The 19,757-nt window shown below is 45.0% G+C and overlaps 1 protein-coding gene across 3 annotated transcripts in view; it reads left to right on the forward strand.

Annotated features, from left to right (window-relative positions):
* TANGO2 (transport and golgi organization 2 homolog) overlaps window positions 1–19,757 on the forward strand; it is a 128,820-nt gene that overhangs the window by 17,316 nt on the left and 91,747 nt on the right. The window contains exon 1 of one of the 3 annotated variants that reach the window (XM_083149729.1): window positions 6,624–6,781. The exons of the other annotated variants lie outside the window; for them this stretch is intronic. The gene's annotated coding sequence lies outside the window, so the exon portion shown is untranslated. Of the gene's footprint in view, window positions 1–6,623; window positions 6,782–19,757 lie in introns of those variants that run through there. 3 annotated transcript variants of the gene reach the window in all.

The following is a 19,757-nucleotide window of genomic DNA, read 5'->3' on the forward strand; positions in this document are numbered from 1 at the left end:
TCAGATAGATCTGGTCAGATCGATCTGAAGTGAATAGACAATAGAGTGAAAATGTAGCCCAGGGTCAGATCAGATTCCTGGGAGTGTTTAAGGGAAATCTAAAAAGATTTGTAGCTTCAGATATGTCTGCGTACTGTAAAAAGGTTAAAAAAATTAGAACAGTGCTGAGATAGTCTTTTGATGATGGTTTGGATTTTTCCTGTTTGGGACAAGTTCTGGTCAACCCTGGTGTAATAGTTAGCATTACTGCCTCACAGCACTGAGGTCATGGGCTTGATTCCCACCATGGCCCCAACTGTACAGAGTTTGTATATTCTCCCTGTGTTTGCTCCGGTTTCCTCCCACAGTCCAAAAATATACTGGTAGGTTATTTGGCTACCGACAAAATATATACCATAGTGTGTACATGTGTTTAAGGCAGACTACATGGGTCAAGTGGTTATTATCTGCTATTAAATTCTGTTTTCATTTATAGCACTGTGTGTATCTCTATGTATTTTTTGTGGCAAGCCAGAATATCATGTAGTCTTTTTGTTATGCTATATAATTATAATGTGTAATGTGCGTACACTTCTGAATTCGGGACCCAAAGAAGGGATGTGGCACCAAGACACAGGAGTTCCCTTCCACTACGCCCATTCCACCAGCTCTATAACCACCTTCCCTCATCTGGAAACAGGCAATATCATCCAGCTAACAATTCCTAAATACAGCATTGTAATAAACTCAAAAGCTGCTGCTCTTCCTCATCAGGCCCACTGTAGGTGAACTACATGATACCCTGACAAAGAAGTTTATCTTCTTCTAAATGCTTTATGTGAAGAAAAGAAGAGGTCCACCCTCCATGGCCGCATGCTGTCCCGGCGGCCTCCCGCACCCGGCAGGGGATACCTGGAATTTCGGCTCCATGTAGTCACACTATGCCCAGATCCCACCTCCTTGAACAGCCTGCACACCTGCAATTGAGTGAGCCGCAGGCTGCTAACCAATGTTCCCTCTAATTTTACAAAGGCTGTGTGCGGCAAAAGATTTTGGCTGTGCAACTTTTGAAGGAAATTAAAATTTTTGTGCGTCACATATGTAACTGGAAAATGACGTTCAGCATTTGTGTTAACTTTACTGCTAAATGATATTAAACATTTAAACATTCAAAACACAGCACACAATGTAGTTAATGGGTGAAACACACATTAATTGAGTCCACAACTGAAAAAAGGGACCACTGCTGCTTTGTACGCTCTGTTGTAATGTCTGTGCGCATGCCCGTCGAGTTGTGTGCACTGCTGCTAACGCTATTGGACAGCTGCAAATTGTGGAGGGAGCAGTGAGCACAGGTGGCGGTCCTGCTCTCAGGACAGTCGGGCCGCCCGCAGCTCTCTGCCTGGCTGTCACTGCTGTGCTGTTAATTCTGCTTGGCTGGAGGCGACTAGTCTGTCTGGTCCCAGCCTGCTGCCCCTACAGGTGCCACCCCTACGCCCGTGCCTCACAGTGATAAATCCAGCCCTGCTTTAGGGGGTTATTCTGATTCAATTAGGTCCCCAACGCGGCCGCTGGGGGGACCGATTGTTTTCAACTGCGCATGCACATAGGTTTTTATGCACATGTGCAGCTGCTGTATGCGAGCACCCACAGTGCTCGCACACAGAAGCCTGGACAATTTGCATATGGGAATGCCCAGCGTTTCATGGGCATTCCCAAGAGAACTCTGGGTGTTCCCAAGGAAATTGACAGTGACGAAGGGGCGGGCAGCTGACATCAGCAGATGTCCTCGCACAGGGCACACGCAGTTCTGAGACACCGTAGACCATCAAATGATTTCTCCCTTGTACCCAAGGCTGCAAATGGATGATTATGCAAATCATACATTCGCATGCCTGGGGGGGTTTGGAGGGTGACGGGCGGCCCTTGGTGGACTAGCAAGGCTGCAAAAGTGCTGCATCCCCCCCCCCCCGACGCTCCACCCCCTCTCTGACGCCAGCGTCCCGGCTAAATGCAGGATCACTGTTGGGGCTAAACATCGCAAATACAGGGTCGCTTACGGGGCAGACCAGTGTCTAAATCCTGGGTGTGACTCTACACTTGCGATGTGAAAGATGTATGAGAGTAGAAGTGGTAGGACTATTCTCTATTCTGCTCCTGCAAAACTTACTGTTACATAATCAATCCTTACAAAGCAATCCAGTTTTTAAAACAAGCTTCTAATTACCTCTGAATGCTCACACAAGATTACTCAGCCCACATAGTTCATTTAAATAATGGTGAAGATTTTAACACAGAAAGTACAAAAGGGGCATATGTTTTTTTTGTATCTTCTTTTTGACAATAATGGTACAGTATGTGTGCTAATCATTGTTCCTTGCAATTAGGGTTTTTAATCAAGCTTTATTATGAATGATACATTTTTAAGTACTGCCTGACAGGCACTGTTTAAAAGAAAAGGCATTTGATGCTTGCAGTAAGAAACCCATTCCTTATGTTAAAATGGTGTAAACCAGTGGTTCCCAAACTGTGTGCCGTGGCACCCTGGGGTGCCACCGAGCACTGGCAGGGGTGCCATGGGTTTGTGATCCATGGCCAATTCAAATGTTTATTGTCAATGTAATAGGCAAAACCAGTGCTTATGGCTTATGTCATAACATATTTGGACAAACAGAAGCGAATCATGTACATAACCACATAAATCAACCTAATAATGACATATAAACACAATTTATTTCATAAAAAAAAAAATTCTAAAGAACTCAATTAAAAACTTTTGGTCTAGGGGTGCCACGGAAAACTTTCTGATACTATAGGGCACCGTGATTAAAAAAGTTTGGGAACCACTGGTGTAAACGGTGACATTTTAAGAGGGAGATTTATTAAAGCTTGGAAAGCGATAAAGTGAAGCGAGTCGAGACAGGAGCCAATCAGCTCCTTTCATTTTGTAAAATGTCAGGAGCTGACTGGTACTTTGGGGTGTGCGGCATAAGATGCATGCGATGGATGAGATTTTTACATTGGAATCAATGCGAAATGGTCCCTGAGACCCAATTTTACATTGATTCCAATATAAAAAGCCCCAAAACCCCAATTTTAATTGATAACCCCCCTCATGGGTGAAATGCCCCCCCCCCCCCATTGTTAACGTCACCCCACTATTGATGCCAACCCGAAGCGTGGCGAGCGCAGCAAGCTCGTGAGGGGCGGCGGTACGCGTCCTCAGACCTTTTCATACCCCCACTATCCATGTCGGCGTGGAGTTGACTTTATATAGTGTGGCGAGCGCAGCGAGCCACTGAGCCCGAAGCGTGGCGAGCGCAGCACGCCCTACGAGTGGACGCGCATTACTTCACAGGTATTACGCGTCCCCTCGCGGGGCACGCCACGCTTCGGGCTCGGTGGCTCGCCACACTGTATAAGATCAACTCCACGCCGACGTGGATAGTGGGGGTATGAAAAGGTCGGAGGACGTGTGCCGCCACGCTTCGGGTTGGTGTTGATGGATCTTTTATCTTATGGCATCTTACGGATCTCATGGATCTTATGGATGCATAAGATCCATGAGATGCGATATTGTACATACAATTAAAAATCTTTTCAATTGTATAGATTGTATGCCTTAATTAAGGCATACAATCTTATGCGATGGGCGCCGTGCTAGGAAATAAGTATCGTCTTTTTAGCCACCGTAACTATAATTTTAAGTAATGGAATAAGTTCTTTATCTAAATCTTTCAACATCCACACCTCGAAGTTTGCGAAGAGGAGTGCATAAGGGTCTTATATGAAGCTAGTCTGAAACCTAGTGTTAATAAAGCAAACTAATTTAAGCCAGACAAACACAATGGGTGATCCTAGGCGCTGTGTCTACTTTCTATTTTCTTTTCGCAGTATGTTCAATCCCTGCGTCTTGATGTTCAAAATAGGACACTGTCAACTGACCTGTAATCAGTGCCCTATGTGCACATCAAGGTTTCTTTTGTTTTCACACGGTATCAGCTGGGCATTAATTCCACACTCCCACACTCTGATTCTACTAATAGGATAGAACTCACCGAGGGTCAGAGCCCTATGTTCATCCAAAGGTTTCTTTGGGGGTAAGTTCCCTATACCCCAGGAATCACCGATATCCACTCCAGTTGGTAAGGTAATACACTTTATTCCATACACCAACACTCCAATAAAATACGATAAAAAGTCCAAACAGGGGGATACACCTGGCTCTTTGCAAGTTCAAATGGGTAGCTCTCCAATCCGGATAGAAAGTTCCCCACAGCCGAAGATGAAAAAACAGCAGGAACTATGCAAGGGTACTCCAGGTAATCCACCTCCTTCCTTCTACCTGGAGTACCCTTGCATAGTTCCTGCTGTTTTTTCATCTTCGGCTGTGGGGAACTTTCTATCCGGATTGGAGAGCTACCCATTTGAACTTGCAAAGAGCCAGGTGTATCCCCCTGTTTGGACTTTTTATCGTATTTTATTGGAGTGTTGGTGTATGGAATAAAGTGTATTACCTTACCAACTGGAGTGGATATCGGTGATTCCTGGGGTATAGGGAACTTACCCCCAAAGAAACCTTTGGATGAACATAGGGCTCTGACCCTCGGTGAGTTCTATCCTATTAGTAGAATCAGAGTGTGGGAGTGTGGAATTAATGCCCAGCTGATACCGTGTGAAAACAAAAGAAACCTTGATGTGCACATAGGGCACTGATTACAGGTCAGTTGACAGTGTCCTATTTTGAACATCAAGACGCAGGGATTGAACATACTGCGAAAAGAAAAGAGAAAGTAGACACAGCGCCTAGGATCACCCATTGTGTTTGTTAGATTTGTTCAAGATTGTGGGAGTCTTGGGGTGTATCTAGGGCTGCAGTGTCTGGAGCGCGATCATTATTCTATAAATTTTCTATTGTTGTAATTTAAGCCAGAACTTTTTTATTTTCCGACATTCCCACTAATGATGAATATATGGAGAGACACTTGACTTACACTTAGAGCATAAGCCCAGTTCATCAGGTTTAAAGTGCTTGCATTGTGATTGTGAGAAATATATACATTTAATATACACTTCTTGAAGATAGGATGATTTTAGAGTTTTTAGTGTGGTGGATAGCCGTAAGGTAAATGGATCGTGGGAAGATATCTGTGGAAAGTCTCCCTTCCATGTGTCTAGAAATAGTGGATTGAGAAGAATCTTGGGAGGGATTTGGGGTCTTGGAATGTGGAGGAGGGCTTTTGTAGAGTATGGGTGATTCAATGCATTATCTAGTACGGTGATTGTATACGTAGGGGGTCTTTAATCTATGACAGCAGTTCTCAAACCGTTGGTCCTGAACCCCAAAGTGGGTCCCCACCTTCTCAGCATGGGGTCGCGACTCCATGTTGCTGACCTTCAGGCTGATGACTTTTCAAAACTCAGTCAGTGATTCAAGGAGTCTGAAAAACACGTTGAAGTGTCTGTTATTTTAGACTCCTCCCATAATTTTGTGCTTCCTCTATGCTGCCATGCATGTGCTGTGTGATGACTACACATGTCATGTGATGATCTTCTGCGGTAACTTGCTGGGCTCCTGTAATAACTTTTTATGTCTGATGGGGTCCCACAGCAAAATAGTTTGAGGACCCCTGGTCTATGGCATTCAGACATCTTGCATCATCGCTGGATGTGGAGATTTGTAACAATATTACTAAGCCTTGCCCTTAAATTTCAAGAATGCTGGTCTATTGGGGAGGGGGATTAAAATGTCACAACTCTAATGGATTCTAGTCATATTGGCCCATTCCCATTGACCTGCAATTTGGCGCCAGGAGGGAGGACGCTTTGCAATATCGTGCCTGCGCTCTCTCCTCTGTTAAGAGGGGGGTAGCCCTAAAACCCACTAGTTAAAGCTTTGGTACGTCCTCATCTTTGCGGTCACCAATTACTCCAGTTACGGTAGCCGCTTTGTGAATCGTGACTCACCATACGCTACGTAAGTTCCGTAGAGTAAGCAGTGGCCGCAAAGATGAGGAAGTACCAAAGTTTCTTCATGCGTGCACCTCCTGCAGCGATGCCACTGTATATAGCGATGCTGCACACACAGTGTGCAGGCATCCCAACCAAAAACATTGGATGCCGTCCATTCATGGCATACAACTATTTGAGCCTCTCCTATCGATGCCCAAAACATCGAGCACTAGGTCATAACCATCGATGATGTTTTAGGAACATCGATAGTCAATGGCAATCCCTACTAAATACACGATACCTACTGCAGCTTTAATTTATTTCCACACAGAAGCTAAGCTGTCTGAATAGCATCCATCTCTGAATCAGTCCCAAAGTCAGGGAAAGAGTGAAAGCGCCACAAAGCCGATTATTGCTACAGTGATTAAGAACTGATAGCACAAGATTCCAGGACAGGATAACAGTCTCTGTTGATATTGGTGATGATTACACGGGTGCATTTTCCCATCCATGCTCTCACTGCATGACATGACTTTGCTGCCCACAATCTCTATTTCATTTTCCCCTGCACGCCACAGCCGAGTCCATCAGCTCACAGTAACCCGCGCTTACCCAGGCCAGAGATAAGCTCCCACCGGCCGCAACAACAGCTCCTCCCTATTCTGTGCTGTGCTGTGCTGGAGTGGAGGCTGCAGAGAGCAGAGCCCCGATTGGTGTGGTGCAGATCTGACTAACGATTGGCTGTGGCCGGAGCAGGTGGGCGGGTCTGCATGCAGCAGGGAAGTGCTCTGTAGCTGCTCTATCGTCTCTCGTCTTCCGGGACAGCATTGCCCAATGTACCGGATAGAAGGTATGTGTGCTGCGGCGGGACCCCTGCTCATCAGCAGCCGCGCAGCCTTTCACAGTCCCCGTGGTTTCCCTTTGCAATACCAGCCTTGCGCACCCCACACCTTCTATATTAGCCTCCTGCTATAGAGACTTGTCCTCCGATTGTAAATACATGTCATTATTGCAATCATCATTCAGATACAGTGTCCCAGCGCGTTAGGGATTACGCCCCCCACTTCAGTACACATCTTTGCTGCCTTTCTAAAAACCCAAAATAAAATTTGTTCCAAAATAAGCTGTTTGTCCTGTAATAACGTTATGCTTAGAACAATTTATAAACCATTGTTTCTATGGGCGCTTAATACCTCTGATTTTAATGCATGAATGCTGATTAATAAATATGCTCCTTCAAAGTATTCATTTTGATTATAAACTGCTATATTTTGTAGTATCTTTGACACATAATTTGTCATACTTTCGGGAACATATAGAAACATAATGGTATGTTATGTGATAGAAAATGTATATTAGCTGTCTTTGTGCTCCTGCTAGAAACTGTCCAACACAAAAGTCAGCTACAACAATGCTTTTGTGATGTACTAAGCTAAATGGCCAGTATTTTTTTTTGTAATGGGGATGGTACCCGAGCAGGGAGATGTTACTAGCCTGCTCCCAGAGGCTGCTGCCCAGGTGTATTTCCTCTAAAAGGTGCCATATTTTTTATTTATTATTATTATTATTATTATTATTATTATCTTTCTTGTATAAAGGTGCCCACAGACGCATCAATTATCAAATGCATTTTGTACTTTTTAAGCACAAATTGCATCTTATGTACAATTATTGGATGGTGTTTATGTTCCCTGGAGCCCGATATTGTATGTCTAAAAAAGTACGTGCTGCACATACTTTTTAGACTACATCTGAAATTTAACATTACAAACATGGGTTCATCACATGCATCCAAGTGCACATCTCATAGCAAGCTGGAAGAAAAATTGTATAGAACCATTGTACAGTCAAAAACGCATAGCACAGTACAATTGTAGCGTCTGTGGGCACCTTTAGAGTGATCTTAGTCTGGAAGATGGACTATACTATGTATAGCTGGCTAAGTGTAATGCCTAATAATGTAATGGTTGTGTTACGTGGCACTAAAAGGCTCTGTCATATGAGCTTTTGTGTCTTTTAGCCTGGTTCCAGTTGATAAATCTACAATGTCTAGTTGGACAGTCAAAAGATCGACAGGGTTAATATAAAAAAGGTTGACACATGACAAGGTCGACATGAGTTTTTCATGAGTTTTTTTTTTAAAATCCAGCTTGTTTTTGCTTCACCATCCATATCGGCATAGCCATAGAGGGAGATTATAATAGTGTAGTGTTCATTCTAGCACCCGCCATATTTAAGAACCCATGCAGTTCCTCTTCCCTGCCTGGGGTGTCGCTGTCTGCTGTGGTGTTTCTAGCGCAGATCTGGTGTGCATATCAGTGCTCATATACAGACCACACTGTGCTAGAAGCACTACAGCAGACAGCGACACCCCAGGCAGGGAAGAGGAACTGCGTGGGTTTTCAAATATGGCGGGTGCTAGAATGAACACTAATAGTGTGCCGAGCGTATTGAGTCACCGAGCCCCGAAGCATGGCGAGCGCAGTGGAAAACTCATGTTGACCTTGTTGGCCTATTGCATATGGTTATGGGACATTGGGTCGACCACATTAAGGTTGACATACATTGGCCATAGATTGACACAGACAAAATGTCAGGGTCAAAAGCATTATCGACACTCAAAAGGTTGACTTGAGTGTTTTACAGGTTTTTTGTCTCAAATGTCGACTTAGACGCGGCAGAACTATTCTATTCTCCCTTCAAGCCCTAGTGGATGGTAGGGAGGGAAATACCGCCTTTCGATAAATTTATGATATAAAAAAACCTGAGAAACTCATGTCGACTTTTTGACTGTCGACCTTCCAAATGTCGACATAATGCCTGTGTCTGCATTTTGACTCTGACAACCATAGGCATGTTGACCTTTTGCCAGTGTCCACCTTAGGCCTGTTGACCTAACAATATATGTCAAACTTAATTTGGTGGACCTATACCCATATGCAATAGGTCAAAAGGTCAACATACGTTTTCCACTGCGCTGCCCATGCATCGGGGCTCGGGGACTCGCTACGGTACTTGTGTATTATCTGGGCGCCCGATTTTTTGATCGGGTCGGAAAAATCACATCGCATGCAACCAAATCGCATGTGATGCGATCGACGCGATTTTCCATTGGATTCAATGTTAAATGGTCCCTGTTCATACCCCCACTATCGAAGTGGGCATGGAGTTGAATTTATATAGCGTGGCGAGCGCAGCGGCGGGACACGGAATACATGTTAAGTAATCTGCGTCCCCTCGCGGGGCTCGCCACGCTTCGGGCTCGCTATGCTATATAAAATCAACTCCATGCCCACTTGGATAGTGGGGGTATGAACAGGGACCATTTAACATTGAATCCAATGGAGCATCGCATGCGATTTGGTTGCATGCGATGCGATTTCCCCGAAAATTGTGTCGCATTGCATCTGATTGTATGCCTTAAGTTAAGGATTAAACACATCTGGTGCCCAGATATTACACAAGTACCCTCGCTACACTCAACACCTGACCCTATTCCTTACATATTGACCTTTTTGGGTAGACCTATTGACTGTCTATCTCAGCAGTTCCCAAACCTTGTGCCGTGGTACCCGGGAGTGACTTAAGAAAAGTGCTGGGGTGCCCTCTGTTGGTGGACCAGGACAAAATTTTTTACGGCCAATATTATCTCCAAAACCAGTGCTAGTGGCTTCCAGTCATAATATACTGTATGTGGACAAACACAAGCAGATGTTATCCCTCCCCAATAATTAAACCTAAGGATGACATATAAACACAATTTGCTTAATTTAATATTTATTTCTAAGTTTATCAATAATAAACATTTGGCCTAGGGGTTTTGCAAAAGAAAAATCTGATACTCTAGGGTGCCATGATTCAATAAAGTTTGGGAACCACAGGTCTATCTAATAATCCACACCCATTTTAACAAAAAAGTCACCTATCTGACTAATTATAGTTAAATTTGGCTTTCAAAAGCAGGGTTGGCTCAAACGTAAGGCCGTGAGCAAGTATGATGTCCTGTGTTAAAGCCCATTGATCTAAGGCTGGGGTAGCCAACCCTAGTCCTCGAGAGCTACCAACAGTGCATGTTTTGCAGGTCTCCTCACAGAATCAAAAGTGAGCTAATTAGCTCCATCTGTGGATCTTTTAAAATGTCAGTGATTAATGAGTGCAGCAGCTAGGTTGTCTGCAAAATGTGAACTGTTGGTAGCACTCGAGGGCTAGGGTTGGCTACCACTGGTCTAAGGTGTATACCAGGGGTGGCCAAACCAGTCCCCAAGATCTATCAACAGTTCACGTTTTCCAGACCACCTAGCTGGTGCACACATGCAGTATTTACTAACTCACATTTCCAAACATGTTGTGCATTCATTCCTAAACAACACATTTTACAGATCCATAGGTTGTCTGGACAACATGGGCTGTTGGTAGATCTCGAGGACCGGTTTGGCCTCCATATAGCGCTGTTGTACAGAAGATACTGTGGGAGATATAAAGCCCTGCAGAGCAATACATTGGAGTTGCCATAAAGCTAGCCCAGTGTTTGTAACGACAGTAGCCAATAGTGCTGTAATTACACATTTTGGTGCCCTGTGCCAGAAATGTGACCCCACACCTCCTACTCAAAATAGGGATGTGTGCACTGCAAGCTGTAGTGCCAAATACATACTGCCCCCCTCCCCCATAGTGCCATTTACATAATGCCGCCGTAATACTCACTGCCTCTGTTAAGACCTGTACACACAGGGCAATTTAAGCCATTATCGCTGGCTAAATGGTCGCTGAATGACCATATCGCCAGTGTCTTTTTTTTTTTTTGTGTTGTGGGAGATAAATTGCTAGGAGCGTTCTCCCGCAGCGAGCCCTTAATGGTGGCTGGTCGCAGGAGCATGCTAAAAATTGCCGGTCGCTGGTGCACTGCGCACTAGTGAAAATGAGGTGGAGACAGAATAGCTTGCAATTTTCAGCCAAAATCGTTGGTCGCTGATGAAAACGGTACACTGAGCAATATGAGCAATATATTGTTGAGAGATATTAATGCAATGCACTGAGCAATATATTGCTGAGAGGGTTATGGTATATTAGATCTACAATGTATATGTCTACAGTCAAATGGTCAACAGGGTCCAAAGATCGACAGTAAAAAGGTTGACATGAGTTTTTTTTTGTATCTGTTGACATGGACGCCGTTTAAGTATCCCGTGTCCCCTTGCATGGCTTGCTACGCTTGCTGTGCTTCAGGCTCGCTGCCTTTCTGCGCTTGGCACACTATTATATTCTCCCTCCATGCTGTAGTGGATGGTAGGGAACGAAATTTCGCCTGTTGGCACGTCGGCTCAAATTTTAAAAAAAAATGCATGTCAGACTTTTACATGCCAGCCTTTTGACCATGCCGTACTTTGGACCCTGTCTCCCTAGAGTCAATCTATGATGAGTCTGGATACCGCTGAGATTGCTTCGTGTTGCACCATGTGTACACACCTTTACTTATGCCTCTGTGGGGAGATCGCATTTCGCCATCCCCTGGCTGACTCTGGTGTGCATTTCTAATATGGTGCCAGCTTGTGAGCCAATCGGCGCTCGCGGTTCGGTAGCCAGTTGCTAACTGCCAGACCGCAAACTTAGATATGGCTATCTAAAAGCACCACGTTTTAAATGTTTGACAGTTGGACCTGGGCGGTGGGGAATGGTAGCAGCGGCAGGTGGGTGATAGTCAGGGAGCGGCTATGTGGGTGGTGCAGCCAGATGGTGCAAATGTGTGATGGGAAAGGCACCACTGGCATATGCCTAGTTATGGCCTTGGTAGCCAATTTATTTGTTTTGGGCAGTAATGCACTTTCGAGTTGAGTGCCGGGGTACGGTTATTACAGCCCACAGTAACAGCATGGCTATCCCTGGAAGCAGTAGTTAATGCAGATTTGTGATGGCATCTGAAGAGGATGCAAGCAGAAATCCACATTAAGTGCATCCTCTAGTGTCACGGGCTTACCGCAAGAGTAATTCAATAGCTGAAGGAGCTAAAACCCAACAGTAAAAGTTCGGGGGTTAAATTATTTTCCCCCATGGCATCTCCCTCATATGTCTTATGGTAAAATGTACTTATACCACTTTTACACCAAAACTGCCGGGTCGCACCCAGGTTTTTAGACCCGGATGCGACCCGGCAGTTGTTCCCTTTTACACCGGCGTCCCCCGGCATTATGCCGGGTAGGGGATGCCAGTGAATTCGGGCCCTGTGCCGGCGCTTGAAGATGACATAATCTCCAAGCATCGGGAAACCCGCCGACCGTCAACGCTGCCTGACACCCCCGCAACGACGACCGACACGCTGGGGGCAAGCCCACCACCAAGGTAATCTGCTGGGCAGCCCCCTGCCTCCATCCGCACACAGGCATCCATTCACCTCTGCTGCTGTCTGCATAGTAACGCAGACAGCAGCAGAGGCTGTTTGCAGCCCCTGCCCAACCACCGGGCGCTGCGGTCCGGAGGTTGGGGCTCCCTGATTGGAGGAAATGGGTCTCTGGGTCAGATGACCAAGGTTACCCATTAACACGACCCCTGACTCCGGGGAAGCCCCATGTCCGACCCTGAACATTTGTTGAGTCGGACACCGGTAACAGGACCCGGGTTGTTATTTTTTTTGCCCTTTTACACCAAGCCCCGGCCCGGACTGGAGCAGCAATAATCTGTATTAATAAATAAAGTATTAGTAATGACATTTTGTGGGTGATTCGTGCACAGGGAAATGTGGACCGTTCTCAAAGCCGTCGGCTTACTGCGCAATCGCGAAAGCTATGAATCTGCAACTGTGCATGCATCAGATAACACCTCTGAACAGAAGGGTCTATAGACCCGTCACACACTAGGCAATTTTGAGCTAAAAGCAGCTCACTTTTGGTGTTCAGAGCCCAGTGTGTATGCCCTGGCAATAAGCGCTCATGCATGCTCCAGTATTACAAGCCAGGTGGATGGCTTTCCATAGCTGTCCCCCTTTCCTGTGAAAGTCACACGATTTTCCAGCCAACAGTTTTCACTACATCGCTGGCCATACACGCTGGGCAAAGAACCCAGTGTTTATGGACCTTATGTACTAAGCCTTGGTGAGAGAGAAAATACCAGCCAAACAGCTCCTAAATGCAATGTGACAGGCTGTGGTTGAAAAATGAAAGGAGCAGTTATTAATCTTCAACCACGTTATTTCTCTCTAATGCTGGCCACACATCAGACCTACTTTCCTCCAACCATCCTACCAGTTGGTTGGATGGAATTAAAAGCTGGTACTGGATAGGAGCAAATGTCATTTGTAATTAAGTCATTAGTTTCCCAAATTGGAAAATGGACAACAACTGTCACTCAGACAATGTGCTGTAGTTGGACCTATTTGATTTAAACAATTTCACTGAATGTTTTTGTCCATTCTCCTGAGTTTGTGAACAAATTGCTATTGGCATATGCCCCCATACATTACCAGATTTTCAGTCCAACCGACCAACAGAGTTTGCTAGTGCTTATGGCAGTGGTTCCCAAACTGTGTGCTTAGCACCCTTAGGTACCTCAGGACACACAGGGGTGCCTTGTTTTTTAATGAAATTGTACTTATATGTTATTGTTAGGTTAGTGATATGGTGTGGGACAGTGGTGTCAAACTCATGGCCCTCCAGCTGTTGTGGAGCTACTTGTCCCAACATGCCCTGCCACAGTTATAGTAATCCTTTATATGAAATATGTGGCAGGGCATGCTGGGATGTGTAGTTCCACAACAGCTGGAGGGCCATGAGTTTGACGCCACTGGTGCTGGACAAGATTCACTTCTGTTTGTTCACATAGTTTGTGATTGGCAGCCATTAGCAATGGCTTTGCCTATGACAATGACCATAAAGAAATTCCATTGGTCCTGGACCACCAACCGGAGGCACCATATAGACTTTTAAGCCTTAGCTGGGATGGGTGTTATTGGAGCCTTTGTCCTGGCATCTGCCCTATAATAAATAGACAAGGTGTAAAAGTGCAATATTAATTGCCAGCAGTTACTGCAGGTGGCAGATTGGTAGAAAAGCCTTGTCCTGCACTCACTCTCTCCCTCCTGCTTCTGCAGGGAGACTGAATGAAAGGACCTCTGAAATGAGAGCAAGAGAAAAGCTTCCCATGTTTGATCATAATTACTTAGACAAGGTTGTTATTTAATCAATTCCTGATTACAATGAAGTGCATTGTGGCTGGAAATTGAAAGTCTTTCGGTGTATATAATTTGAATATCGTTCTCCCCTACACTAAGTGACCTATTATTTGATTTTAATGAGTTTCTCTGGTGTAAATATTGGTTTTTCCATTTAAAATGTGTTTTTTTTTTTTCCTTTATCATTTTGTATATGAAAGCTTATGTCAAATGGAAGGTGCCCTTCATTTGAAACATGAAGTTTTTAAGCCTGTTTAATCATCAATAAAGGTGTATTGTTTCTACATTTTTTTGAATACTTTTGTTCTGCATTATACTTTTCGTTCCATTAAGCATGTGAGTTAAATTCCTTTACATTACTTATTTTGATTGTGAGATCATCATGTCACACGTCCTCTTCCAGTGTAATTGATTCTGAAGACGTGGAGGTACTTGTGCTATATGGAGAAGCTGTGGTCTCAGGGTTTCCTGGTACTATGGGCCTTATTCTAGTTCACTCTTTCTGACAAAATCCTTCTTAGGTGGACAAAACCATGTGCACTGCAGGGGGGCAGATGTAAACTGTGCAGAGAGAATTAGATTTGGGTGCCTTATTTTGTTTCTGTGCAGGGTAAATACTGGCTGCTTTATTTTTACACTGCAATATAGATCTCACTTTGAAGTAAAACCCCACCCAAATCTAATTCTCTCTTCACAAGTAAAATCTAACCCCCCCCCCCCCCCCCTGCAGTGCACGTGGTTTTGTCAGAAAGAGTGAACCAAAATAACCCCCTATGTGCCCACAGATTTGTTTCATTGAGTGTGGTGTAAACACCTAAGTACTTCCATTTGAGCCCACACCCAGGTGAGGGGCCTAATGGGACATACACACGTGCAACATGAACTACCGATATGTACTGTATAGTCCACATTATTTGAAAATATAGTACATATCGTAGTGTCCATTCTAGCACTCGCCATCTTTGTAAACCCATGCATTCCTTTTTCCCTGCCTGGGGTGTCGCTGTCTGCTGTAGTGCTACTAGCACTGTGTGGTCTGTATATCAGCACTGATATGCAAACCAGACCTGTGCTAGAAACACCACAGCAGACAGCGACACCCCAGGTAGGGAACAGGAACTGCATGGGTTTTTAAAGATAGGGAGTGCTAGAATGGACACTATATCACACCATGTGTATACAGCTTGTAATGCTGAAGCATGCCCCCGCAGGGTTGGTACTGCAAGAAAAAATAGACTGTGCAGGTAGTTCAATTTTGACTATAGAATAATAAAGTCAAAATTGTACATAGTAAAAATCGCACTGTGTGTGTGCACCTTAAGTTTCTGCTTAAAATAAACAATTGGCAATTAACTCCCAATCCAGCATTCCTGTCTTCCTGGCCTAAATATCTGTGTTTTAACTTGGCATGCTAGCTGGCCTTATTCACTTATTCACATTCATTAAGGAGGTGATTCTGGTTGAGTCTCATGATATGTAAATGCACAGGCCTTCACCATTGTTCCCCGTTGCCAATATGCAGCGGGGAATGATGGTGAAGGCCTGTGCATGCGCATATTCTCTTATGTGCATGTGCGTTCGCATGTGAATGCCCGGTATTTCCTGGGTGTACCCACAAAATGCTGGGTACACCCAGGAAAACGCTGGGAAGTAGGAACGAGGGTGGCTTTGCGAGTCAACGAGAATGACCTCCTAAATGCGGGTTAGACTGGACCTATTTATTTCACATTTTTCAGTAATTGTATAATACCAGCATACAATTTGCAATATAATTAGTGATAATCTGATTAATTGTACTCCATCCACATGGTCAAAATGAATAGATCTTAGGTAATAGAACCCAATTTAAAACGGATTGTACATGAAGAAATTTGTGCAATCAACTGTTGTAGTGTTCACTCTAGAAATTTTTTAGGGCAGGGTGCTGACCACGGGAAGGGCACATTTTTCAATCGCGAAGGCACATTTTTCAATCATGAGGGCACATTTTAATTTAAACGGTCAAAATGGTGACACCTGAGCGTCACACCATCAGCACATTTATGCTATATAACCACCTTGTGACACCGGAGCATCACACCATCGGCACATTTATGCTATATAATCCATATTGTGACACCTGAGCGTCACACCATCGGCACATTTATGGTATATAACCATCTTGTGACACCTGAGCGTCACACCATCGGCACATTTATGCTATATAATCCAGCTTGTGACACCTGAGCGTCACACAATCAGCACATTTATGCTATATCATCCATCTTGTGACACCTGAGCGTCACACCATCGGCAGATTTATGCTATATAACCAACTTGTGACATCTGAGCGTCAGACCATCAGCACTTGTGCAAATCACCCCCATCTATAGGGATCTTAATATGACTAGACGCTAATCCCAGACACCAGTAACACACAGGATAATTAATGCATAATGTTAAATGGGTGAAATGCAACTAGTACACTGACACTGCGCCCACTGCCTGGCACAGCAGCAGCTGGACCATCACTGTACTCACACAGCGATTGTGCCAGCTGCTAGCCCTCAGCTTCAGTAGCTATGTACATAGTGTGCAGGGCGTGTGTTTGCAGCGATAGTGTACGGGGGGGGGCAGCACTGCCGGGGTGCTGATAGTGTACCAGATATCCCCTGGCTGTACCTGTCTCTGGGGTCTATACAGCTGGTGGTCCTGTTGCTGTGATCAATGTAATAGACTTTTCAGTCCACATCCCTGGCCTGCTCCCAGCCCTCTGGCAGGGGTAACTCCTTTCGTAGTATCTCCAGAGTGGGTCATGTCCCCCAGAGGCAGTGCTGAGGAGTCCTTGTGGCCGACGGAGGGGAGGCAGATGAGCCGGGACCCCCCCCCCCCTACACGCCGCACCAGGGCACTTCCCCACCAGGAAAGTTGCTCTGGGCGATCAACAAGTGCACGGCAGGGGAGCGGGAGGGCTGCATGTCCCTGGGTGCCCAGCTGTCCATCCCCGGCCCCAGGGGCCGAGCACTGCCTCCAGCCAGCGGGTGTCACCACACATGGGCTTCCCTGATGCCAGTGATCCCGAGCCTGCTCCAGTCACTAGGAAGCTGCGGGACACGGTGCCCTTGCGGTGTCCTCCATGTCCCCAACACCATGTACTGTATGTAGGCTGCGGCCGGTGACCAGGCGCCGCTGCTGCACCGGGGGGACCAAGAACTGCAGTGTTGGTATAGGGGCTTCTGGGACGATGCCTTAAAGGGGATGCGCAGAGCAGCCTCTGCCCCGTGATCTCCTGGCGTTCACTGTCCCCGCTGCTGCCGCTCTGACCCTCCGACGCTACGTGATGGTGATTACTGTACGGCATGATGCTACTGTACGCACAGGGCTCCTAGCGCGGCAGCTGCTATTAACTATGCAGGGCGGGCACAAACGGGCAGGTCGGAAATTCGGCAGCTATTAAAGGGGCAGGGCGCAGCACCCCGCAAAATAAGCCTAGCGGGAACACTATGTTGTGCTTTATACAGCACAAAATAGGATCCAGTTTTACATATTATGTGTGTCATCATAATCTGCCTTGGGGGAGTATTTACTAAAATCTACATAGTTTCCTGACCATTTCTAGATTTTTGTGATCAGTGTAAGTATATCAGGGCCAACAAAGATTTAAACACAAAGGGGGAAATTTACTAAAGAAAATTTGTAAAAAAAATAGGTGTATTTGTATCCAGAAATACACTTATTTTTGACATTTACTATCCCAAAAATACGGCAAGTCATATTCTTATTAATGTGCTATCAATACGAATATGAATTGCCGTATTTTCAGGATAGTAAATGTCAAAAATAAGTGTATTTCTGGATACAAATACACCTATTTTTTAAAAATTTCCTTTAGTAAATTTCCCCCAAATAGTCACATAATAGAGCAATGAGACACCAGGGGGGAAATTTACTAAAGGAAATTTGGGTACATACTGTATGAGTTATCCGGGCGCCCGATTTCTAAATCGGGTCGGATCGGGCACATCGCATGCGACCATCGGATGCGATGCGATGACCCGATTTTTCCATAGGAATCAATGTTAAAATGGACTGAGTCCATTTTAACATGGAATTCAATGGGAAAAAGGGGTCCTTTTCATACCCCTACTATCCAAGTGGGCATGGAGTTGGATATAAACCTGTGGCGAGCGTAGCGAGCCACCGTGCCCGAAGCGTGGCGAGCGGACATAGAATACCGTCCCCTCGCGGGGCTCGCTTCGCTCGCCACGCTTCGGGCTCGGTGGCACGCTACGCTCGCCACAGGTTTATATCCAACTCCATGCCCACTTGGATAGTAGGGGTATGAAAAGGACCCCTTTTTCCCATTGAATTCCATGTTAAAATGGACTCAGTCCATTTTAACATTGATTCCTATGGAAAAATCGGGTCATCGCATCCGATGGTCGCATGCGATGCGATATCGCATCGCATCGCATCTGATTGTATGCCTTAACTTAAGGCATACAATCAAAAAATCGGGCGCCCGGATAACTCATAAGTACCGAAATTTGTAAAAAAAATAGGTGTATTTGTATCCAGAAATACACTTATTTTTTACATTTACTATCCCGAAAATACGGCTATTCGTATTGATAGCACATCAATACGAATACGAATAGCCGTATTTTTGGGATAGTAAATGTCAAAAATAAGTGTATTTCTGGATACAAATACACCTATTTTTTTTTACAAATTTCCTTTAGTAAATTTCCCCCCCAGGTGTGACCTGCCTGCTCCATTGGGTTGAATCCAGGCTTTGGTATTGTGCAGTAAAGATGCAGAACCATTTTTCTGTCAGCTGACCTCTTGTTGATGTGATCTAAAACTGTATTGATCCAGAAAAAAACTAGCAATACATCATACAGACCTGTTGTCTGAATAGTCCATGCTCATGGTTGTTGTACTCTACACCATACAGTGTTTCTATGTGGAAAGACATTGGTCCTGATATCAGACGCATGTTATGAAACTGCTTGCTTGAAAAAAATCATGAGTAAAATATTCCCCATCTTCAAGATTGTTATGCTTTAGGCCCCCTGCCTTCTAGGTACCATGCTAAATTCATAATAAGGCACATGATAGTGAGCCACATAATTGCCAAACAATAAAAACATCATCCCAGTGTCTAATAATAATCTGTGCCCCTTTAAATATTACAGTTGTCTGATGTTAGCAGCGCCTTTTGAAGGATCCACAGAGGCATCTGGAGGTAAGGGGAGTACTTCAGTCCACTTGGTGGCAGGTCGCTAGAGGACTTGAATAGGTCCTCTCTTCCTGCTTTCACCAATCGCAAGATCACCTCTGTGAGTCCCTAGCAGGCCAGTCCAGTCGGAATTGCGGACAGTCTGTATTGACCAAGGTAGTTATTGGCAGGTAGTAGTTGCTGACCGCTATTAGTGTGACATTTGCTATCACTTCCTAGGTTGGCATCCGGCGTTGTTTCTTCATTACCTCATGGTGCACTTGCACCTACATGTGCCAGGAAAGGCATCTTTTATATTATGCCACTACATGTGCCAGGAAAGGCATCTTTTATATTCTGTCTAACTCTACATTGTGAAAGGCATATAACTTTCATACATTTAGTTCCAAAGAAACTTAAGATATGCTCTCCAAGAGCTCTGGGAGACGATGCCAAGCCAGTAAA

This window comes from Crinia signifera, chromosome 1 (assembly GCF_055691185.1).
Source record: "Crinia signifera chromosome 1, ASM5569118v1, whole genome shotgun sequence".
Lineage (NCBI taxonomy): Eukaryota > Metazoa > Chordata > Amphibia > Anura > Myobatrachidae > Crinia > Crinia signifera.